This window comes from Buteo buteo, chromosome 10, assembly GCF_964188355.1.
Source record: "Buteo buteo chromosome 10, bButBut1.hap1.1, whole genome shotgun sequence".
Classification (NCBI taxonomy): Eukaryota; Metazoa; Chordata; class Aves; order Accipitriformes; family Accipitridae; genus Buteo; species Buteo buteo.
Window position 1 is genome coordinate 24,489,448 of NC_134180.1, and position 25,193 is coordinate 24,514,640.

At 41.1% G+C, this 25,193-nt stretch overlaps 1 long non-coding RNA gene across 1 annotated transcript in view; it reads right to left on the reverse strand.

The window, feature by feature from the left end:
* Positions 1–9,730: 9,730 nt before the first annotated feature.
* LOC142035469 (uncharacterized) overlaps positions 9,731–25,193 on the reverse strand; it is a 48,359-nt gene continuing 32,896 nt past the window's right edge. Inside the window, exons 4-5 of the long non-coding RNA XR_012651896.1 lie at positions 10,194–10,263; positions 9,731–9,796 (exon numbers count right to left, since the gene is read on the reverse strand). This is a non-coding gene — a long non-coding RNA (uncharacterized LOC142035469). The remainder of the gene's footprint in view (positions 9,797–10,193; positions 10,264–25,193) is intronic.

Below are 25,193 nucleotides of genomic sequence, written 5' to 3' on the forward strand. Positions count from 1 at the left end.
TCTACTGTCAGCCAAGATACTAGCACATATAAATGTTATAAAATAGTAATTCAACAATTATTTCTTCACAGTCACTCTCACTATGGGTTGGATGTGATTTTAATTAATAAGCTTAATATCTTCAGCTGGATGGATTTCTGTTTTCTTGTGCTCTGTCTCCTCTTTATTTTTCCAAGCAATAACGTAAAATATAATGCACTGACCAGAGTGTAATGGAATGGACTAAAATATAAGAATCATAAAAATACTTGTTTACAATACAAGGCGTGTATTCATATTAGCAGGTGCTTGAAAGCAGTGAAAGAACATTTGCAGTCTCCACCTTTATGATCAAGTAAATCCTTGCTTTATGCAGAAAATAATATTCAATAAAGAATACAATCTAAATCTTGAATTACATAAAAATTACAACACGTCTTTTTTGTGCTCCTCTAAAATTCGATAAATAGTTCAATAGATCTTCTTTATTCCTTTCACCTTTCTGTGGAAAAAATGATTCTTAGGCAAAATCTTGCAGCCAAATTTCAATCTGAAAATAATCTTTACAGCTGAGTTATAAAACAATGAGAATAAGGGTTTATGATGTGAAAGTTGATGCAGGCTTTACTGCTTTGGCATGATTGGTGAAGCTGTATTAAAAATAAATAAATTTAAAAGAAAACAAAATCAAAAAACCTGAGGCATTCCCTATCCTTTGACTAAATAATAGAAGCTGTATGCTATCATGGCCATATAAATCTAAAGTCTTAAACCACTCCACCCTTATTATGTCTTCCAAAAGAAAAATGTTTATAATAATACATATATTGACTTTTGCTTTTTGTTCAATAACAAGATTTACTGCCCCACTCTTCAGTCAATTGTAACCTCTTTGGGTCAGCAAATCTCGATACTGATCTCAATAGAAGTCAATACCTGCTTATTACTTACCTCCGCATTTAGACGCCTATCACAAATTCTTATGGGCATCCCCTTGACAAGAAGAAATGAATGCTTTCTGTTTAGTTTCTATACAAAATAGGCTGATGTGCTTTTCACACAGTCATTTTTACCGCCATGAAATGATGCTGTATTTTAGGAAAACAGTATTATATGTTAATTTCTGGAACTAGGAATTAAAGTTGTTTAGCTTCTCTGTGATGTTTCCTTAAAAATTCACAGACTGACCTTCTCATAACTCCTGTTTTTTCTTCCCACATAAAATGTATTGGGCAATCTAATATTTTTTCTTCACTAACTGAGAAAGGCAAATAACAGTAAAATTTAAAAAGCAAAATGCAAGTAATAATATGCAAACTAACATCCCAGAAGTTCAACAGAGAAACATAACAATCACTTTCTCAGTTGCATTTGTATAAGGCTAACATAAAAAACGAGCCTTGAAATTCACTATCACCCCTGAATTTGTGTATGAATTGATTCTGTACTTACAGAGTCAATCTTCAGATAATGTATTTGGTACCTTAAGTGTCAACCATTTTCTATGAGAGGATAATCAAATCAGGATTTTATGTTTCATATGTAAACAGGTTAAATGGGTATTTATTTACCATACAATCCAGAGGCTTGTATAAGAATCTTATCATAGAGTTCACTAATGAGAAATGTATTTTAAAATACTGTCTCATTGGACTTGGTTTTGAGAATTGGATTACTTACATCATGCATGTGTTCAGAATGGAAACGGAGAAAATACTGGTACAGAAGTCTGGAACACATGGTAAAGAAATGTCAACAGGTTGCAGAAGTTACATTCAAAAGTGCCTTCAGAAGTGTCTGAAGTATCTGCAAGGAACATCACTGTACTGGTCCTTTCTAGTTGTACATGCAATATAATATTAGTTGTGTCAAACACAGCAGACAACAGATGGAGCAATGACCCTAACCTTGAATATTATTGTTTTGTTATCTTGTCTTAAAATCTTCATTCCAGAACGTCACAAATGGCAAACAGAGTATTTGTACTTCCAGCAACGGAAGGATGGAAGGATAGAAGGAAAATAATGACCAGGAAAATTGTATATTCAAGATGTAAACAAAAAATAAATTTTTAACTTTTTCTTTTTAGCCTAGCCAAGGCAATTCATATAACGCTATTGAAGGCTTGCTTAATGTTGCACATTCCCATCACTGTCCCATAACATCTGCATCATCTGAAGTAACACAAGGCTATGCAATCTGCTATAACTGCTTTCTTGTGTTTGTCAGTTAAATCCCAGTGCCTGAAAAGCTTCCATAAAGTGAAAATTTAGATGTGGTTTATGCACAGGAGATCCCATTCTCAACTTGTTGACATCAGATTTGCATATGCCACAGGGGATAAAAGTAGTGTGATGCATAAGAATCATGCCAGGACTTACCCAAGAACTGTATTTGACTAACAAGGTGAGCCAATTCAGAATTAAATAGTTTTTCAGGCTAAACAAAATCAATATTATTTATAGGATGTGATAGTAGGCCTAAAAAAACATTTCTAGCTTTTTAAAAACAGATAAAGCTATATTGATTTACAAAATGTAAGGCATTAGGCTGCTCAGATACACAGAACTGTCATGTAAAAGATCTAGGTCAAGAAACACCAATAAAACTCCCATTCATCTAATTAGTCGAAGAGCACAGTGAAAGGTCAAGCAAGGTTAAAGTGCTCTGTCTAGCATCTGATATTCCTGCAGGATGACAAGTTATTCTTTATGACCAGCTTTAATGATCGTCTCCAACAGTCCGGTGAAGGCTGTGTGCTCACTGGGCAGAGGGGCTGCTGCAGGGAGGCACAGAGATCCTCCCGCCTCCATCACACCCCAGCCCCAACCACAGCTGACCCTCTGCTGAGACACGTCTAAGGGCAGCGCCAGCGTTTACACACTCATAGCAGGAGAACTGGATCTACACAATGTTTTGATCCCAAACACACATGGATACATAACTAGAAGAGAAGGTAAGGCCAGCTTCCTCACCCCATCCGCTCTGCTGCAGATCTCCATGAGGAGGAGGAGTGCAAGTGTGCTGATGAAGGGCAGATGTGGTGGGATGCAGCCGGGAACTGTAAAAGAGAATGTGTATGACCCAGTGCTGCTTCATGGAAGCTCTCCATGCATACCAAGAGATACAGCAAAGATGCATCTAATAGGGACAAAATGCTAAAATTAAACTACAGTAGCCTCCACAGAAAAGAAGAATCCAGGATATGGTTTCTATTCTAGCAAACGGTGAGGATTATATTTATTGAAACTGACTGTGATGCATTTCCTTCGCAAGAACTGATATTAGCAAAACCATCTTCAAATTAAAATGTCAGTGCATTTTTATGTGATACTGATTAAAGTGGGTGGACTTTGGATACCGTAATATGAAGGATGGCAGTAATCAACATGGATGAAGTGCCAGCAGAAACACAGCAGAAATTCAACAAAGATCAAGTGCCAGAGTAAGGGAAAGTGAAGGAAAGAGGAAGAGACTAGAAAACATTTCTTGAGGGCAAAAATAAGGTTAAAGGATGATCATTAATGTGCTACTGACACTCCACAGTTATAATGAGGACTGTGCAAATGAATATATAATAAAGAATAATCATAATAGTTGGGTAGCACCAGCTAGGTGGAAGAGGCAGAGGACAATAGGAAGATCGGTCTAATAACAGAGACATTCTGCCCTGACTGTGGCAAAGGCCTTGGAAGATGCTCAGAGGGAGGAAGTCTCCATGGAGATTCATGAAAGCTGTTCCTTATTATTATTTTGCACAGATATTTCTACCCCTGCACAAGCTCTGAGGCCCATTCAGATTTCCTAAAGGTCCCAGAAGATGAAACCTAACTTTGAAATGGGAAGGACTTAAGCATAAGCGGTGTTTTACGGACTTCTGAAGGAGGAGGTGGGCTATCTACAGGTGTATGTGTGGAGAGGTTTCATAGCAGTGCTACTGTGCCACGGTCCCAGCTCCTGCAACACACCTTTCCCAAGAAACTCCTGTGCATTTTAAAATATCACTCATCACATTTCAGGTTTTGGTTTCAAAGTATCTTCAGGTTAGAGTTTTGACCAAACACAGGACTATGGATCAGTGGCTTTATAGAGCAGAGAGGAACAGAGTGACGAGGGGAAGGAAAAATACTGAAATGTTCGCTTTTACTCCATGCTAACATATGTACCTCTTATTTTCTGAAACAGAGTTCAGTTAGGCAGGATATAAACCATTGTCACTATTTGCAAAACCTGAGCTCCCTCACTCACTAACTTCTATAGCTGCAGAATTAATAGGTTTCATTACAGCTAGAATTTGACTTGATTATATTTTAATTGACAATGTTCAGATGTATTAAGGATTTTCTACTGTCAGCCTTTCAGATGACAAAAGATGATGGGGCTGATGGAGCTACCAATGCAGCCAGCTTTTTAAGTTCAGTTTTGACTGCAAGGGTTATCGTTACAGGAACCTTTTGAGTTCCAGCATGTATTTCACCAGCAGAACACAAAAAGTACTATTGTGTTATGTATTCCATTCAAGTTTCTCACTTGGAAATAGTTATGATTGTCATCCTTGGCCAAGTTTAAATTGACATTTGTAGCACAACATTCCTGGCATGGTACTGCAAGTTACTTGCTTGTGAGTAGTTATCAGCTGGCAAAAAATTAAACGGAGGTTGGCTGATTAAAATTGTATGCCAAGAGCTATACAGAGACAAGATGATAACCAAAAGCAGCAAAGATTCTTTAAAAAAAATTTAAAAATCTTTTCAGAGAAAGTAAACTGATACATGTGAAAAAGTCATAAATTGCACATCTTCCTTTAATATTTGATCATCAAAAAGCTAATAATTAAAACTGGGAAGGTTAGGTTGGTCAAGTTTTACAGCTGAGTGCACTCCCTGAGCATGCTCAAATCAACACTTATGAGATTAATTTATAAGCTCTTCAGATTCTGAATCACCAAGGTTTATGCTGTCTGTGCATTGTTTGCATAATGCAGTTTCATACTACTAAAGCACTACCTATAAAGGGATTATTTTCATATTCAGCACATTAAAGATACAGCACAATTCATAGATATGTTACTGTGTTTATGCCTGAGATAGCAGGTAAAGTGTCTCCCGTTCTGATTATCCATGAAGCAAATGTAGAAACATGGATGTTTTGGGAGAGTGTACCCTTAGTGAAATTAATTCCCCAATGGTTTTATTAAAGTCTGCAAATTGCATTATTTTCCCATCATATTTGAAATATTGCACTTCCTTAATGCTTGCTCTAACCCATGGCATGCCATCTTCCCTGGGGTGTCTAGACATGGTGTCTTAGATTTATGTGTATGATCTCAGTGTGTTACAACATCACTCCTGACTAATGCATTATTACAATACTTACATATATTCCCAAGTGTCACTGTATTGATTAGAAAATCACCAATCTGCATATGCACACCATCTGTGCTTCAGAGAAGCAAAACATGCAGGATAACATTTGCCTTACTCAAAGAGAAATTCAGATACTACTAAAAGAACAAATGGGAACCCTTTTTTATGTTTTGTTTTGTAAAATAACAAAGAAAATGAATACTCTTTCTGCAGAACAACAGTCCATGCCTCTGATGGTTTAAAACAGAAGCCTCTTCCTCTCTACACAGCAAGGAGATTTACCTTTAGTAACAACATGCAAACAATCTGGCCTTTTAGAGATAGCAAATAAAATGGAAGGGAAGCATACTGCTGCAATGAATTTTAAAAATCTCAGCTCAGATGCAAGAATAGGGGACTTTTCAGCAGAAGAGGCTGTAGTCAGCAGCGAGCCCTTTCTCAGCTGAAAGCTGCAAGAGTGGTTGTAAAAGATGAATGAGGCCTTTGCTTACTGGGGTGAAATGCTTTTAAAGGACAAGAATCTGCTTATCTTTGATTGATTGCATAGTCTGATACTTTCCTTTATAAAGTTTATTGACTACAAGCCCATAAATCAAAGAAAAACAAATCACAGGTTCAATTTTGGGGGCATTGACATCCTGCCATCTTGCAGCAATAGCTTAGAAGTCACAGGGTAGGGAAGAGGAGGGATATGGGGGACTCACGTCGACAAAAGCATCTATTTCAGGTAAACTATTACTTCAAATGTTTGTAAATGATTATTCATTTGTGCCCTATAAATTTTTTTAGTCAAGAGAAAAATGCAGACAACCAAGCTACCCAGATTATTTTTTTTAAAGTCCTCAAGTGCAGAATTTACAATTAACAAACGTACTTCTCATTGTGTTGCTGTGCATCTCTCCAGTTCTGCAAGATTACAGTCACATTCTCACACATCCCTCCCCCTCTGTAAGGATGTTATGTTTACAATTTAAACTATCAAAGCAAGAATCAGATTTCCTTCAGGGGGATATGAGGGTTTGGGAAGCTAAAAATCTCTATACTGAAACACCCCATGGAGTTACATGTAAGAAAAGCACTAGCCATAGATCTTGCTCATATGGGGCATACGGTATAATATGACAGCACGATAATACAGATTAATTTGTGCTGTTGACCTTGACACACTATTCTATTGTGTCTTCTTTTAAAGTCAGCACTCGGGTCACTAGAACATCTGGTGTTTAACAAAAAAATCCCATTCTGAAGTGCTCCATGTGTTGAAACAAATGGTACAGTACTATCATTATACAGTGCAACCTCTCTGCTAGGGGTCTAATTTCAAGGCTACCCTGACTGAACTATATTATTGTTAGTGGCTTCATAATTCACATCTTGCCACAGTACACAAAATATCTGATTATCAAAAGTAGCCTTTTAAAAGCTGGACTGTGTTCCATGTATCCAGGGCTGACTGTCACTTTCTTTTCATTTTATCTTTGGAGACATCTGGAAGGGCTCAGCCCACACACTGCTGAACATCCTGGCCTCCACCCAGCAGAGCCCTTTAGCATGGACATGTATTTATACACACAAATAGCCCCCTATATTTTAGCAGGACATGCTTTTAAGTTACATGCACGCTAGACTATCTTGCTGAACGCATGAACTGTGTTCACCACATCAGCTAGAAATTGCACAGCACTCAGTATTGCATCCTCCCCATCTTACACCCTATTATTTTCAGGTTGTGCTCAAATCTAACCTAGCGCTTAATGCTGGGAAAGGCTGATGCAGCCTTTTAGGAGGAGACTGAAGATTGGGGAGATGATCGGTAGCAAAGAGTAAGCGGGTTTGTTTCACAGGTGTATTTCCACAGTGTTTAATATGAAAAAGAAAAAGCAAAGGGTGATGACTCTGCCCTAGAAGGCATCCCAGCACCTTACCACCCCTCTGACACCACTGCCATCCTCACGCCTCTCTCCCACCACTCCACCAGCTCTCGGTTTCCCAGCAGAGATTCTCCATGTAACCAAATGCATGGATTGTCCCTGCAGGATCCTAGGGAAACTCACAAAGTTTCCATGGAAAGGACTAACATTTTTCAGTAGTCTGATGACCTTTACCTGACCTGAAGCAGATCACAAGGTCTATTAGCATTTCAGCCTTCCCAATTAGTAGGGAGGCATACCACCCAAGCTGGGGTCTTCCAACTGCATCATGTTTGTGCACGGTGGTCATGGTGGGCTGATTCTCCCCTGCTTCACAAATCCTGCAGTTATTTCTGCCCCAGCAAAGCAAGTATGAAATGTTACTACTCTACTTTTTCACCTGATTTGCCCTCACTCTGCAAGCGCAGGCAGAAAGAAATTAGCCCTGAGAAATACACCAGTAGCTGAGTACTATGTATCTGACATATCAACTTTTTTTTTTATGAAGTGGGAAAAGTCCCCACAACCAAGAGTATTGAAAAGTACTATAGGCATCTATGAACTAAAACATGTGAGTCTCAATGCCCGAGAAGGCACCAGTACCTCCAGCTGTTGAGAAAAGGGAACACTGCTAAGGTGAGCATGCAGGGTTATTTACAAAGAGCAAGGGATGCGCATGCTGAGTCAAGCAAAGAAGGGGCAACAGGAAGAAGCTCAAGGAAAGTAATGGCCCAGAAAATGCCTTTGACTCACAGCAGGGCTGGGGGAGGAGGAGGTGGCTGTTATGCTGTGACTTGGGCCAAGGTGAAGTCATTTTCAGTTGTTTTAAATGAGATTTCTGCCAAGAGGTCCCAGCTGATCTCCATGAGAAGTTTATATATGGTTACTGAAAAAAAAAAGAAAAAAGAAAAAAAGACTAACACCACTGAATGAGAAGACAGCATCAAGCAATCAGTCACCAAAGACCTAATCTCATTAACTCCTTCTAAGATTTCAGCCATCAGTCTGTAGTTGGCAGCTAGTAGAGAACTGAGTACAATGAGACATCTTTTAAACGTTATTTTTTCAGACCATCTTCCTGATCTTTTATACTTGTTTGTTCTGAAGTTTCTTAGAAGTTACAACTGCTGAAGGAAGTACAGAAAATCCAGAAAAAAAAAAGAAAAAAGAAAAAAAACCCTGCTCTCCTATGCAGCTTCATGCCGCTGGGTCAGTGATTAACAAAGACAAGGTCCTACTGCAGGGAAGCTAAATGGAGTTCATTATGGACATGAAAGTTAGCAGGGCCAAAAAGGTGAGACTATAGGAAAAAGGATGAAATAAGAGCCTAACAAGTGTGGATTTCACTTCCTCAGTGCAATAAGGACAGCTTTTAACTACCAACTACTCTAAAAAAATGTATCTAGATAATAGTGCCTTTAAGATAGGTACTGTCCTATATACTGTACTACACTGGTTTGTATATACTCAGGAAAATTAAAATTATAATGTATTACTTAAAAAAATCCATGTTGTGCTGCAATAAGGAATCTTTCTCTTGCAGATTGAAAATTTGGTTTTGCACTTTTTCCTGGAAAAATTAGGAAAATAGAAAGTTGAATAACTTTTAAGCCGAGTAGAATGATATCATTAAACCTGGATGGAGACATCTATCTCAAAACCCCACAAAACTATGAGTTTGGCACCAGTGCTCATTGCTTGAGTGCCTTGGGAATGCCAGTGTTTCCTGGGGGTGCTTCCCAGCAGCAAACTTCCCAGAGAAGGAGACTACAGACAGCTTGCTCCTATACTCACTGACAGAGCCCGGAACTACAGCCAGCAGACACTGAGATACAAGAGGATTTTCCTGGCCCTGAAGTCTGCAAGCGATAGCCTGTGTCTCACTTGCATAAGATTTTTGGCCACATACTGCAGTACTGGGTACTTAGGCAACACAAAGAAGGTCAGCTTTTACAGTGTGTCTTATTTTTCTCCCCAAAATTGACAGTGAGTAATTGGTCTTTCAGGAGTACTTCCGGTTTATGCCATTTCCCCTTACTTTGATTTTACACTGGCACCACCCCCTTTTCTTGTCATTTGTCAGAGAACCTGAAGCTTTCTGCTACAGCTGCCAATGTCCTGTATTACCAAAGAGCCCAGGTGACTTCATCACAACCCTCCCAAGGTGATGTCTGAGTAGGTGCCAGTCAATTGGTGACCGTGAGACACTGACCACTGTAGAAGTTGCTTAGAAGTGGAGTTCACCTGCAAAAGGTGTATGTGATTGTGAGACTAGAAAATCAAGTACTTTTCAAAATAACTTATTTGATTAGCCTAGAAAAATCAGGCCCAAAGAAGTTATGAAAATTAGCAAGCCAAAATCTCAATGAAGCTTCGGTCCACAAGAGATCAAGGGTTCCTAAGAAGGAGTGTGTAGGCAAATACCTTTGTCAGAACACACATCCAGTAACTTCAACATGTAAATAAATCTTTTCAGGGAAACTAGAGGATAAAACGTGGCTTGAGGTCCCTCATTCCAGGATTGCCTGACACCTAAAAAAACTAGGAAGAAAAAGGAGAGTGGATAAGTAGCTGATGATGAGTAGTATATTACTTGGTCCCTATAAGTAACAACCTCAAGAATCTCTGTACAGATTAGCTCTCTCAATAATTTTAACCATGTATAGTATACCAACACTTTTCTGGGGGAGGGGACTTCAGACCTTTTATGAGATACCATTTAGGAGATGATCTGTTGTCTAAGCAACCCTTAGAATAGGCAGGAAGAATCATATGCTAGAGTAAATTAATGTGGCATTAACTTGCTTCCAACAGCTTGTTAATGGAAGCGAATTCAACAAGCAGCATGTCCTAGAAGGGGGAACCTGTCCCCGTTTGCACTGTTGTGCAAAGCAAACCTCAAAATAAAGCAAGAGGATGGACACAAAGAGCTACTTACCATGAGCATCCCTGAACAACTTCAGCCTCAGCAGAGACAACAGGGATGAAACAATGCAAGTCCGAGTAAACTAGGCAAGAAGAAAAAGGAACAAAAGGACAAAAATGTAAACTTTCAGCAATTGTTAACATAAGAATTTTGATGAAACTTCCTAGGACCTTATAGCCATGTTGTTCTTCAGAAGGTGAAGGGCAGTTTGAAATAGGGCTCTACGATTTAAAATTCTTAAGTATTTGGGTGAAAATCTGGCTTGTAATAGCAAAAAAATACCCCCAAAATAATACCAAGAAAAAACATATTGGCACATGGTGATAATCATTATAAGAATATTGCTAAACCATGTAAGGTCTTGAAAAATATCGTACTTTTAATTTTCCTCCCACTGTTACATGTTCTTACATATGAAGAGAAAAAGAAGAACCTGGTTTGTTATTTTACTCAGATAATAACAGTTATAAAAATAGATTAACTGTCAGTATCATGAATTAGTATTACAAAAGTACAGAGACTGAAATAACAGGCTTAGGCCATAAGCAAAGTAGCAAGAACACAAAGCTTATGCATTGACCTGGGAAAGGATAGTTTTACTGTGGAAAAAATGTTTACGTAAAACAAAATTTGTGTTTAATAATTCTGCGTGCTTTTAAAATCTACATTTTGTTTTGTTCTACATTTTGATGTTAAAGCATAACACACTAGCTACAAAATCTGATGCTTAAAAATCTACAGCTTTTAGTTCATGCTTTCAATTCCCCCCCCCCCCCTTTTTTTCAAAAAAAGAACCTCTGAACATCTAAATGATAACATGTTTCAAGTAGCTGCTCCTTCCCTGGAGTTGAACAAAATTGAAAAGATCAAAGTTAGTGCAATCTTGTTCAAAGGTGAAGAGGTGAAATCTTATGTGTGCTGGAGGATCAGAGCAAATAGAAATGTACAATGCTTAGTGTGCGACACCTGAAGCCCACTTTCATCAAGGTACCTCATTTTAATCTGAATTCAAGAATGTATCTCATTTTATGGTAAAATAAGGAACAGCACAGGATTAACTTGGTTACAAAGAAATGAAGCTCTTGCCCAACACTGAAAAATAAACATCAGTAAAAGGTGAAAATGGTCAATTTTTTTTTAGAATTACTAAATTCACCACATTAAATTCTATATTCTTTCTTTAAGTAGCATTTATATAATTGAGTAAGATGAAGCCATTACACCCACAATGTTTCAAGTATCATAATGCTGTTGATAGTTGAAGAGTTTCTTGAAAAAACACTGTGTTTTGAAGGGGACTGCAGAGAGGGGCATTTAAAAAAGGTATAGTTTTTTCCATAAAATCTTCATGTGACTGATGTGCCCTGACATAATGTATCACAGTGAAATACAGCTGCCAAAAAAGAACTTCAAATGATGCCCTTTTTCTGAAGAGGGAAAAAGGAAAAAAAAAGTGATAAGAAAATAGGTACCTTTTCAGCAAAAGCTTTTAAAGCTTTAAAAGCACGGCAACCAGTAAAAAGGTTCTCAGGTAAAGGCTTCTTTACTCAATTTTGTCTAAGTACCTAGAAGCTAAATGGGAGGAAAAGGGTATGGAAAATAATGCTCCAGCCTCTGTGAGAACTGGAGACATCCTGAACACAAGACACTGTGACACAGGAAGACGAGGATTTTAACGTCCTTGTCCTAGCATGGCATTTTCAAACACCCAGGAAGATCCATTTCCAAATTATTGGGACTTGTGCTACATTACACTAATAATGCTGATCTGAGAATGTTTTAGCATAAACCTGGACTTAAACATGGCAAATTAGTCACAAACATGGAAACATTCAGAAGTTGAATAGAGATCCACATTTCAATTTTACCTTTTTGAATATGTAGAGTTTCTTTTGCATATTTTCCTGTCCTAGGACTCTTGCTATAGGGCTCTCTTAAATTCCAACCTGTACTTTGCTGCCTGAAAGCAGTATTATTGTATACATTGTCTATTACGGGTCAAACCTTGACCTGAAAATCAGGTCTGCTCAGGAGTACTATAAAGCTTTTTTATATACAGCCCTCCTAGGAGCAATCCCACCACCTACCTGCCAAATCCCGTTTCTAGAGGATTCACCCAGCGCATCCACACTCAAATTCCCGCTTTTGTTTTCTTTCAAACCTCAACCCTGCCAGAAAATCTGCTAAAGAAAAGTATTTAGTCTTCCAGTGGTAGCTCCAGAAAATGAACTGCTAGAAGTAGAGCATGTGGAGATGCTGGGGTCTGCAGGCTGGGCGTGAACTGGGTTTCAGGGACAGCGCAGAGACAAAGGTGATAAGACACCCAAAGAAGAGAGATCCAAAGATTAAGAAAGCACATACAGAAGGTGGCTACCTCCAGCATAATACATGTGCACAATTAGACTGGATACAAGTGAATCTTTCACCAAACTACTACCTTATATGAGGTCAGAAATTATGTCGTTCAAAGTTCAATACCTTCTGGATTGTCAACTGGCACACATTTCCACTAGTTTTCCTCTTGGCTACATAAACATCCACCTCCATCTATGACAAAGTACGATCTAAAATACACATAAACAGGTCCCAAAGCAGTGACACAATCTGCTGGTTCACACGTGTTAGCACGGGGCTTAGAGAAATCAAGCTCTCATTGCTTCCTCTTTATCTGCTTTTCAGGTCACCATTTCTTATTTTATGTTTGGGGTACAGAAAGAATTGATCTATTGACCCACATCCATTGCCAGGCTCCTGCAATTGATCTGAACAGGTAACTGTGAAAGTGCTGTAGGTAGACTAAATCTCTTGATGACAGGGAATCTCTATGTGTTTCATAAGAAATGTTACATTGACATAAAATATCTAAGATTCCTTCACATTGTGCAACACAGAGTGGCTGACTTGCAAACAGAGGTTGTGCCAAATGTATGTCTTTATGCTTGAGTTTGCTCTTGCATTTTGGTGGCATGTAGACAGTCATATTTGCTGCTTTGAAAGGGGTGACCTGCTGGGATTTCAGGCTGCTTCTGAAGTGCTCTGCAGAATTGACTTCAGGTATTTCTTTAACCAAATGTTTCTGCAGTGTTCAGATGCTCCCAGCAAACCTCCTAAGCTCCCCTACACACCGGTGTTTTACATAAATCACGAACGATGTGTTGTAAGCATAAAGACGGCTTTTAGTCACTGAAGACCACACCAACAGCACTGTGTTTTGAGGCATGGCTTCTCTTTCCTACGTCCTACGACCATCCCATTCGTCCGCACAACAGAAAACATACAGTCAGTCACTATTCAGGTACTCATGACAAAGTGTCTCAAGGTGGGATAATAGGTCAGATGTATCATACTGTTATTGTTCCTTTCTGTATTTGTATTTGTTATGGACTATAAGCCCTGATGCTCCCATGAAGAGCTGTGACCATGAATCCCAATTGGCTGAGCAGTGCTATTTCATGGCGGGGCAAGTCCAGTGGTAACGAATTCAGTCAACATAATGATTGCAGTTTCACTGCACTGCTCTGCTTCCTGGGAACCTGCAGAAGATGAGTGACTGTGTCACGATCATAAATTCAGACACATACAATGCTGAAATTTCTTACAGAGCTTTAAGTCCCCATGAAATGTCAGACTAATAAATATGGTGATCATATTTGCTATTTGGCAAAAATATTAATTAACCAGGAAAAGTTAATAAAAATATATTCCCCAAAATTATGCAACAGAAATTTTGGGTTTTTTCTTATTCATGGTTATATGAATGCAAAATGCCATGGATTCTTCATCTTTAATACCTAAGGGATTTATAAGCATATTGCATCCATAAAACTTGGTTCATCAGTACAGTATGCAGCCCAGATATGCATATTTAATTACTCTGAAAGTAATTTACTTGTACAGATGGTGGTATTAGAAGGTCTTACTTCAATTTAAATTACTTCTATTTGAAAAATAATGTTATTTTGCTATGAATCTTGAGTGAAGAATTCACTCTTATTACACGTGAATAATACTTGATAATTGTAATTAATCTGTGACTAATCTAATACTTCCTCAATAAACATTTTGTTTCAAATTTTACAAGCCAGAGCATCCTCTTTCCAGGAGGTTGATCTAGGAGCATCCCATATCCAAACCTGCTTACTGTGAGGGACCCCAATGTGCTCTCGGGGTATGCGAATAAAAAGCCACAAGATTTTGTTGAACATCCCCAAGACTTCCCGAGGCAAAGTGACATTACACAATTGTTTGCATCTTTCTGTAAGATTAAGCAGGGATTAAAGTGAAAGAGGGCATTTCAGGAAAATACCTGCCAGATGAAAGATTTCAAGAAAACAGTGATCTGATGTTCATCCAGGGAGTTTGGGACAAGCTTTAATGGGAAAGGAGGCAAAATATGCTGTCCTGGCTGCAGGCAGCAAGCTCTCCCAGCAGTGCAGGCAGCAGGGCCGTGCCAGATGCCCACCCCACCGCTGCCGTCCCCTGGCTCGCACCACCCAAATAACAGCAATTTCCAGGAGTGAGCGTGCAGCAGAGGCAGCGAAACCTGGCAGGGTATTGCATTAACTCTTACACCCTTCCTGAGAAAACACGACTGCTTCTTCAAGTGAGATTGTTTTCTTGAATGGCACCATAAAAGGTCTACATGTGTTTGTTAGAATTTCTTCAGCGAACATCCATCTTTATTAAAGCGATGGCTATCTCAGAGGTGGCTGCTGTGGTTGCTATGGCAAGCATTCATGTTTTATTGAAGACTAAATGGCACAACCCACATAAAGGGCTCCTGAGTGGCCCTAAAATGTGCTCTGCCTTCCCCTTCCCCCACTTCTTTCCTCAGGACAAAACAATTTTTTGACAGTCCATCTGATTTTGAGGGCCTACCCTCAGTAAGGAGCTTTGTCTCTTCTATCTGTGTAACCTGAACCTTGTGGTCTGCTTTTAATACAGCAGACAAGCCCCTGTGGACCTGATTCAGAGAGCTGGAAAGGACCTGAATTTCCCAGAGAGTTCTGAGGGAGTTGGAGATGATGGGTGCACTGCAAGAGCCACTGTCAGACTGCTAGCACCACACGCCTTTGTCAAATTAAAACTGGGGGGGAGCCAGGAAATCACACTGGCTGGACCAGAAATGCTGTGTATGAAGGGCTGTACAGCCCAAGCTGGATCACACAGCCTGAAGTCGAGATGTTTCACCCAGGCAGGGCAACCTGGGTGCTGGAGGAGACAAAAGGGACAGGACATGTCACCCCATTAGTAAATCTGCTCCTGCTATAGCAAAGGAGCCATGGTGCTCTGGCTGTGGCTGGCACTCAATTTCCAGGCTGCTTTTCTTTTTAATCATCCTAATTAAGAGAAAACTTTACCTCCTTTGGCTTTCATGCATTTACACTTACACAGAATTTCCAATAGCATCTTTCCCAGGAAATATAAGCACATTCACTTCCACTGAGTTTAAGAAGGATCAAGGTCACTTCTTTTCAATTTTAATTTTTTTCTTTTTTTTTTTTTTGCAAACTGTCTGTGGTTGCTGCATCTCCACATAGCTACCCAGCATTCACATTATCATACCTACCGCTTCAGTCTCCTGGCCGTCCGAGTTGCACAGAGCTGTGCCTGCAGCTACCCCTCGCATTGCTGCACAAGGGTCAGTTGGAGCATGTTGGTGCTCCGGAGCTCCTCACACCTAATCCTTCAGCAATGTTTTTCCCCAGGGCATTTCTCACCAAGTGTTCTCTCTCCAAGGGAACGGGATCCCCGCTTGTCCTCTGGGAGCCAGGGTGACCCCACAGACTCCCCAACATCACTACCATCCTGCTTCTCCAACCACAGTGGCATGCTGAATTTAACCCTTCAAAGACCCATGACAGCCATACACAGAAGACAGATCAAAATGTGCACGCCCAGGCACTGGGTGCCTTGTTAGCAGGCTGCTGGCTGGGGTGCATTGCCGGTGGGGGGGAACGAGTCGGGGATGGTGAGTGTGACGCGTGTCTGCAGTGGGAGAGTGGCTGGGGAGGCAGAGGGTTGCAAGTAACAGTCCTGTAGAAGTATAGAGATGAGAGAAGGTGAGTCAGGAATTTGGAGGAGAGAGGGAGTAAATAGGTGCAAACTGTAGGCTGACTGTGGCTGAGCTGTTCTCAGTTACAAAATTTTTCTTAAGTATGCCATTTTCAAGCACGGAAATTCAAGGCTACAGTTTCTATTTTATAATGCAGAGTCAAAAGCCCAAAACAGAAGCAGCATCTTAACAGTTCTGTCCCTTATTTTCATACAAATTCACACACACATGCTCATACATGTATAAAGTCAGCCTTAAACACAAGATCCATAGTAAGTTTTTCAACAAAATAATCCTTTACACACTGATAAATCAAGCAATAATGACACAGGTATATCATAGCATCACTAAAATGTCACCACAGTTAACAAGCCCACTTGCTTCAACAAAAAAAATTGATGAATAATCATCCATCAGTTAGCACGTTAAAAAAAAAAAAACATGCCTGGTGTTCCTTGCCTAAAAAACGATGGGAGTGGAAACATTGTTTTCTTGCCAGGTTATTTTCCTTTCGGGAAGAGAAATAACTGAGGGGAGCATGGAGAGAAGAATAAATAACAAGAAGCGCTATGAGGGGAAAAAAATCCTTCATAATTATGCCATTGCTTCTGCCTTTCTCGCTATCAGATTCCTCTCCTGTACCATACTGTGCCAAACCACTCACATGCAGGGCATCCTCCAGATGAATCAGCACAGTGGCACGCGGACTCGAACGTACATCAGAGGCACAGAGGAGGTGTTTGATATTGTATTTATAAACAAATCAGAGACAAGAGCTTGGTGGGGGGTTTTTTGGAGGAGGAGGAGGAGGAGGAGGACTAAGGGAAATAAGATTGTATATCAGCTTAGGAGAAAAAAACATTTCATCATCTTTTTAAAATTTATATTAACCACAGACTCTGTTCAGATTCATCCTCTAAGTGATAAATTAAAATGGCACACACATGATCTGTAGATATTTTTTTCTTTATCCATCACTCAGAAGATACAATATGAAAGAGTGCCTGTACTAATCCACGCTCTTGCATCCGTCATAACACTACACACCGGGGGAGAGGGGCTGAGCTGGGGCATGGTGTGCTGCCTACAGCACAATGGAGGTAGCCCCAGGTGCCACCGGGCAAGCACGGCCCAAGCACCACAATCCCAGCCGAGCACACAACTTCTCCCTAACATGGGAAAAACTCTGTTTTGGGCAATCTCACCGTAGTAATTCCTTATTTCACTTCGCTAGAGCAAAACCAACTGATTATGTCCACAAGCCATCAGGTGTGACTACAAACCACCACAATGTCCCAGCTGCCTGGTGACTTCTCTGAAACCAGCTAGTAAGACTTTACTTTTTTTTAAAATTAGTGCTGATGAAACACAAAACCTTTTTTCAAAACTAGGTTGATGAAACACTCTTAATAGCTCTTAAGATAAAGTTTTTCCACAAATAAACATCCACTTAACAGGCATTGACAGTGAAAGGACTTCTAAAAAGCCTGACATCGAAAGCTGAGAGCGCTGAAAGGCTCAAGTCCCAGGCCCAAGAACATAATTAATCTACTGCATGTTCAGCATCTTCTCACAAAACTTATCAGTGTAATTGTATGCTACCTGTGAGAAGAGGATGTCATGCCAAAAACTTGACCATGTCCCTTACCTTTTAAAAAGCAGAAGTAATAAATACCCACTCACAGGCAGGGCCTCTTACTTGGCTTGCTCTTGTCTGCAGTCTCTCCTGTAAACCTTTTTTTCTTCTTTTCCTTTTTTTCCTCTCCAAAATAGGAAAAACAGATATGGCAACCATTAATCAAGCAAGTAATAAACTTAATGTCAGCTGAGGGGCAAGACAGAAGCCAAGGAGAGGCAGATAAGACACTCCAGCAGATCTCCTGAGGAACGAATGATACTACATCTGCAACTGAACTGTAGATCACACAAGATCATCACAAAGAATGAAAATTGTTATGTTTCAGATATTTCAGTTTAGCCAATAGGTCATCAGGCACATAAAATATTAATATTTGCATATATGCTGTTGTGTACATCAGTGACAGAAGTTTTTATGCTAAGATGGTGGGGGAGACAGCTCCAGAGGTGGAATGAGTATCTCCAGCCTGCCCTTTGTAGCTCTTGTTTCCCAGCCTACACCCTTGCAGCAACAGAGAGCTGACGACAAAACCAGAACCTCCTGCTAAGGCAAAGAGTACCTGAAATGCAAACACTTCCCTATGCCAGACTCTGAAGAACATGACTAACAGACACTTTGCCTACATGGAAGAATTTCCCAGTGTTCCAAATGGACATTTTCCCAAGTAAAGGCTGGCCAAAGGCTTCAGAGGTTGGCTGTGTGTTTTCAGAGGATTTAAGGCCTGGATGGACTTAAATAAGGACAATGAAACAGAACTGACCAACCTCCAGCATCAGACTCTGTTGGAGTAGGACACGTCCTTTGGAAAGCCATGGAGTTTTGATAGGTAATCCACCAGTCTCAACAGGAATCCTTTCCAGTGTCTAATTACCTCCACTCTCAAAAATGTGCAACTTACTCAAGTTTTAATTTTCCTGGCTTAATCTTAATTATTTGGTCTTTTTATATGTATTTTTGTCACATCCTTGGCCATGTTACAAGTCTTCAGGTAGCAGGCATCTTCACTATACCTAGGTACTTATGTATCCAAGAATTTGGCAAGTTAATAAACTGACCTGGCTCTCATTGTAAAGAACACGCTTCCCATATCTCAGATCATTCTGTCAATTATTTTGAACCTACTTGAATTTTTCACCATTGTTTCACTGGACAGAGTACTCTAGCAGAAGGCTTACCAAGAAAATGTACGTAGGTCATTCCAATTCCTTGCTGTTAGTTTGTCACACTTTTTATAAAGATTCAAGTATGTTCTGTCTAGCCTCCTCAGAGGAACAAGACGCTTTTTGTTTTGTCTGGGTTTTTTTAATCAAAACAACCACTCAAACTCCAACACTGTCAGTGATATGAAAATGAATCATTGGATTAAAGGTATTTTTCCCCCTTGTGCTGCTCGAACGAGTAAAAGTGCTTACAGCAAGAGAGGGATGCAAATTTCAGGGGGAGTGAATGAACACATGATTCAGAGAATAGCTCTGTGTGGGTATGCATGCGCAGGGGGAGGCACCTCAGGGTGTATTTGCCTTGTCTGTGCATATATGGACTTTTTGAATATCAGAGTACTATGGACAAACTATACAAGCCCTTGAATATTACCCTAAACAAACTTTGAAAACTTAAACTGCAGTAAATTATGGGGTTTGTAAAAACAGAAAATAATCAGTAATGGTAACTGAGATTGATTTTATATTTGGATTCAGCACTGTACCCAAACCCAAATTTTTACTAAAAACAGTCACTTGTTGTTTTATTAGACTATTTATTGCAGCTCTATTTATATTTCAGATGCCAGGATAAGAAATTAGCTATTCTTTCTAGGTGTTATAAATATATAAATTAAACTAGGTATTATATATAGCTCTGCACATGTGTCTCTGATGCTCACTATTTTTCTTGTACAAAAAGGTCTGTAAAATGCCTAGCCTGAGACTACTGTAACTGGCTAAAAACAAATCAGTTGCAGGAAGCTGAAACTTCTGTCCACTCTATGAAATTAGAAGGCAGAAGGCTATGCCCTTCAGTATTTTGATTACATAGATGAGGAAAAAAAATTTCAAGAATTAACAGTGCAAATTCTTAAACATGCCAGATGCATGGTAATTGTAAGTGCTGTTACAAGTTATGGCAAGGGAAAGGTGTTGCTTTCAGATTTGGAAATGCCTGCGACAGCCTAACCTTTTTGTCAATACGTTTGCAGCTTTGCAACATCCATTTCTAAATGAATTACCTTATGGAGGAAACCAAAAGGCAGAAAACCAAAGAAATAGGGGTCAAACTCCTCCTGTGAGATCTACCTTGTAAAATTATCCAGAATGTAATAATACCATGTTATTGACTTAAGCACAGTTCCCTGTGACATGCTGCAGCTGACCTGTAATTTTTATCCTACATGTTGCCAGCACTATTAAAATGACACTTGTGAATGTAAATTAAGCTCACAAAGGGGACAGATTGTATGATTCTGGTTTCTCTCAGATGCCTGTAGGCTATCACAGGTTCCATATGTGAAGTAATTATGTTCACTGAAGGAAAGAATAAATGCTGTCAAATTGTGTACTGAGAGAGAAAGCAGCTATTATATTGCAGTACTCACTGGAGCATTGCCTTAGAAAGTGGAAAGATGTGTAAGAAAATAATAATAAAAAAGAAAAACTGGAGCAGAGCTGTATTAAATATAACCTTTAAATGAGTATCTGCTTTTGAATATATATTACAGAAAGTTAATATTTCACAAATAAAAGCATTTCAACTATTTAATCATATTTTCCTCCTCACATCTAGAGGGCACAGGGCAGAATATTTATCGGAGGGGTAAAGGACGGATGGAGCACCTTTCAGCTTTCTGTGGTTCCGCAGCAAGAGGAGCCCTCCGTGGCCCCAGAGATGCTGTCCCCACCTCCTTCCCCACCACAAACCTCCTCCCGAAGGACCTGTGCAGCAGCCAGCCTCTCCCCCCAGCAGGTGGAGGTGTCCCAGCCCTCAGCCCTTCCCTGCCCTATCCATCCGTTACGGCCAGCTCCAAACTGACACCTTCTGCAGACCCTCAGTAAGGGCAATAAGGCTGGGCAAGGGCGCTGCTGAAGACTGAAGGGAAGTGGCCCCTGTGCAGCCCTGCGGCTGTCAGGGAGCAGCAACTCCACACTGCCCAAGCAGCAGGCTGCAGCAGCGTTGCGGAAGATGGGGTGTCAATCATGGAAGCCGACAGAGCTTCTAAAAGGAAAGGCAATGCTCCTGTCACCTCCACAGCTGCAGTGCGGTCCTGCTCTCCTGCGCCTGGAGGAGGTGAGCCTATATTTAGTCCAGCGAGGTCATCAGCAAGCCAGCCCAAGAAGGGAGAGAAACAGGGAGCTGGGAAAGTGGCGCTTTTAAAACCTTTTGCTTCGAGGGAGCCAAGAACAGCAGAAGCAGGGAAATAAAAATTCTAAGTGCTTGTGTAGTTTTGGATTTTCATCCACAAATGAAATGAAGGAAGGAAGGAAGTTAGGGTGCTTTGGAAACAACCCTGAAAAACACAAACAGGAAGGCACACTTTCTGACAGGGTCTAACCATAGATATAGAGCTCATGAAGAAGCCCGCAGCACTGAAAAACGGAAGGCTGGGCACTTCTGTGTGTTTTTACTGTTTACTAGAGTAGCATCACTGGGCTCGGCACTCAAGCTTCCCATCTCAATGGAAAAGGGAGGTTTCTGCAGTGTCCCATTAGTGCTAGTTCTGGATCTCTTCAACCTCAGCCTTTAACGGGTTGCAAAAACAACCGAGGGCAAGCAACTTTCCAACACAGCTGCCCTCCACGCCTTCCAGCTGCCTGCGCTGCTGGTACCTGCAGATCTGTTGTTAATCTGACTGCCTTAACGGCAGCATGTGCTTGGGCCACGAGAACTGACTGTTGAGAAGTGCAGAGAGAGCAGGCTGGCTGGAGAGACAGCACGATGCATTTATTAGCTACCCTGGCACTGAGCTCCTTGTGTGGCCCAGATCCCTGTCTGTGGCTCTGAGCTCTGTCTGTGCTCATCTTATACTCAAACGCTAACATGTACAAGAGACCAAATCCTTCAGACTGCTCTAAAATGTGAAGGCAGCTCTCAGGGAACCAAAGCAGCAACTGCTGAAGCAGAGGCGATGCCTGGAAGCTCCCACTCCTCCTCCCTCTCCCAAAGCCATAACCAGCTGCCATACAATGCTGCATGGAAGCAGCCATGCTAGGTTTGCAGGGTCCTTCTCCAAGTGGGTGATTTTCCTGACTGACACCATCAGGTCATTTGGGTAATTAACTTGCATCCAAGGATCTGGCCTGATTCTAGACAAACACAGTTTACAGGCAAAGTGTTGTTCTGCTTTGACCAACACCTCTCCCTGGAATCTATGCTCATGAGAACACTACCCACCAAACCCTCATGTCCATCTTAGCAGTAACATGAGATTGGGTACTCGCACTAGTACGTCACATCAAAGCCACAGCTTGTTGAAAACCATTCCATTTTCCTAACATTACATTTCTGCTTTTATGAAAATAGAAACTATGACTTTTTTTGAGGTTTCTTAGGATAAAAAATCTGCCAGTCATCTTCTGCAATCTGCCAGTCATCTTCTGCAGTCTTTCCATGGAAGCCATTTTACCAACTGCACATTGCATTTAGTAGGCTCGTTCAGCACAGAGAAGCACTCACTGCACTGAACACCAGGAAATTTTCCTTCATCATTCTTGGGCACACAGGCTACATCTCCACTACTGGAGAAAAGGGCCCACAGACTGCCCCTGGAACTGGCACCCATCAGACACAGCACAGCTCACATCTGCTTACCTGAACTCTTTCTATATGCTAAAATAGGGTGGTTACATCTGAATTGCCCAAAGCAAAGCATCACCCCATCTCCTTATTTTGGTCACTGCTTTTCCACCTCCATTCCTAAGGTAAGAGCAAAGAGCATCTGGATCCCAGCAGGGATGCACGGAGTATGTGGTCCCTGTTCCCCTCCCACCACAGCCCCCAGCCTGCAGCCCCACTCACTCCCCAGCTGCTGGCTCCACTCATGCCAACACCCTCCTCCACAGTGCCAAACCCTGGCAGCAAATTCCCATCAGGGATCCTCAGCAAAAACAACTAATCACCTCTTTGTTCAAGGCTGGCTTGGTGACTGTGAGCACAGCACAGAGCATCACCCGGATGCAGCCACGAACGCAGAGGTAACTCTTCCATCCCATGCACCAGACCTCCCTTACAGCTCATACTGGCTCCTGCAGGCCCCAAAAGTAGGTTGTGGCTAGCTGCTCTTGAAACAGGCAGGGCTGTGGGCTGCCAGCCTGCAGCACACCTCCACAAAGCCCCTCCGGCCCCCTGGGGATGCACGCACCCTACTAGAGAGTCCTTCCAGGAGAGTTTTCAGAGGGTCATGGGTGCTTGTGCGTAAACGAATCATTGCATCGCACAGACTATTAATACCAATTGGTCACGGATGGGTGGGCAGTTAGATGGGCAGACGGACAGCTTGCCTGTTTTCAATTGAATGCAGTAGCAGTTGTACAACACGCTACTGTAATTTCTTCTTTAAATAAAAAATTGAAGTCGGCTACTGTTTCCTAAGCAGCTCGAAACTATTAAACAAGTGTTTGCAGGGTAGCTCACGTGGTACGTGGGAGGCTGAAATGTAATGTAGAAATGAGAGGTTTGTTCTAGTTGGCAGCATTGACGGCAACTATAATGTATGACTCTTTTGGGTGCAGTGTGGCAGAAGCAGGGTGAGGATCATCCAGTGCTATTCACTAGAGAAATTGTTACACATGAAAAACAGAAGGCGGAATAAAAGATCTCAGGATTGTGGCAGGAAGGAGGGAGGGAGGAAGAGAGGGAAAGACGTGGTTTGCTTTTGCAGTTTTAATAAGGATTTGTGGGGTAATGTTGTGTAAAGGTAATACAGCTGGATCTTTAATAATAATAACTAGAACCAACTCTCCATGTTAACTGACCTTTAAATATTATTGTCCCTTTCAGTTTACCAAAAAGACATTCACTTCATGAAAGATGTTATTCAACTCTGTTTAAAGATCCAATAGGCTAAAATATGCTAAACTGACATTTAGAATTATCTCATAACACTTTTTTATGATAACTCATATTATTTCCATGTAATTTGAATATAAGATTTTTTTTTAAAATGTATTTTGAAACCATTTGAAATAATAGGCAGATATTGCCTGGACATTCAGGTTATCTGTAATGATATTAGGGCCTTTCTCAACAGCTGAGTAATTACTTTCTTATTACACTCAAGGCAAGTGGAAATCACATGCCCTGCTCAAGATTTAAACCTACATTGCTCAGGCAAAGGAAGCATTCAGACTGACATTTTACATACCTAACTGCATTTTTTATAATAAGGAGAGAATCTGTGGTATATTGCCTTGATAATCTGTGAAATGAAGACAACTGGGAGCACCAGAAAAAAAAAATCCATTGTGTTAGTGGGGGGAAGGCAGCGGGACTCAAGTAAAAGATAGATGGATTGATTCTGCCTCTATTGCAGTCATGTCCCAGAGCCCATTTCGGACGCAGCCACACACAAGCAGGCCATTGCTTAGGGCAGTGGATCAAGGTGGGCAGCAACATGCATTAGCATGCCGGAGCCCTGGCTGCTGCCCCAAGGGCTGGGTGTGTGGCATCACACCCTGACGTCCCACTTCCCGCTCCGGCCAACCCAGCGGATGCAGCAGCCCAGCACTCCTTCCCTCCATGGCCACATTGCCTGTCCTCCCCTCCAGCCCTTTGCAGACCCACGGTCCCGATTTTCCTACACCGCTGAGACAGTTCCAGCCTCCAGGTCCTCCTTCCACTGCCAAATACTCCAACCCCACCTCCAGATGTGTTGGGCATCACAAACCATGCTTGAGAAAACAAGAAACAAACATTTCTCATTCCCTCTCATTTCTGTCCTCCATGAGAGGGAAGAGAGAGGTTCAAGTTCTGATGCCCTTAAACTGGGCAGAAAGCAGGAGGGTTCACCCAGCAACAGCAAAGGCACAAGCCATCCTTCATTTTTTAAATTCTACATTTTCTTACTCTGCAGCATCACTTTCCACCACAGGGGCCTGCCTGCCCCTGGCTAAGGGACATTGTAGCCCAGCTACCTCAGCATCAGATGGGAGAAGGGTCTCTTTCCCTGAGCATCCTTCAGCTCCAAGAGGAGGTGTCGTGGTTTAACCCCAGCCAGCAACTAAGCACCGCACAGCCGCTCACTCACTCCCCACCCAGCGGGATGGGGGAGAAAATCGGGAAAAGAAGTAAAACTCATGGGTTAAGATAAGAACGGTTTAATAGAACAGAA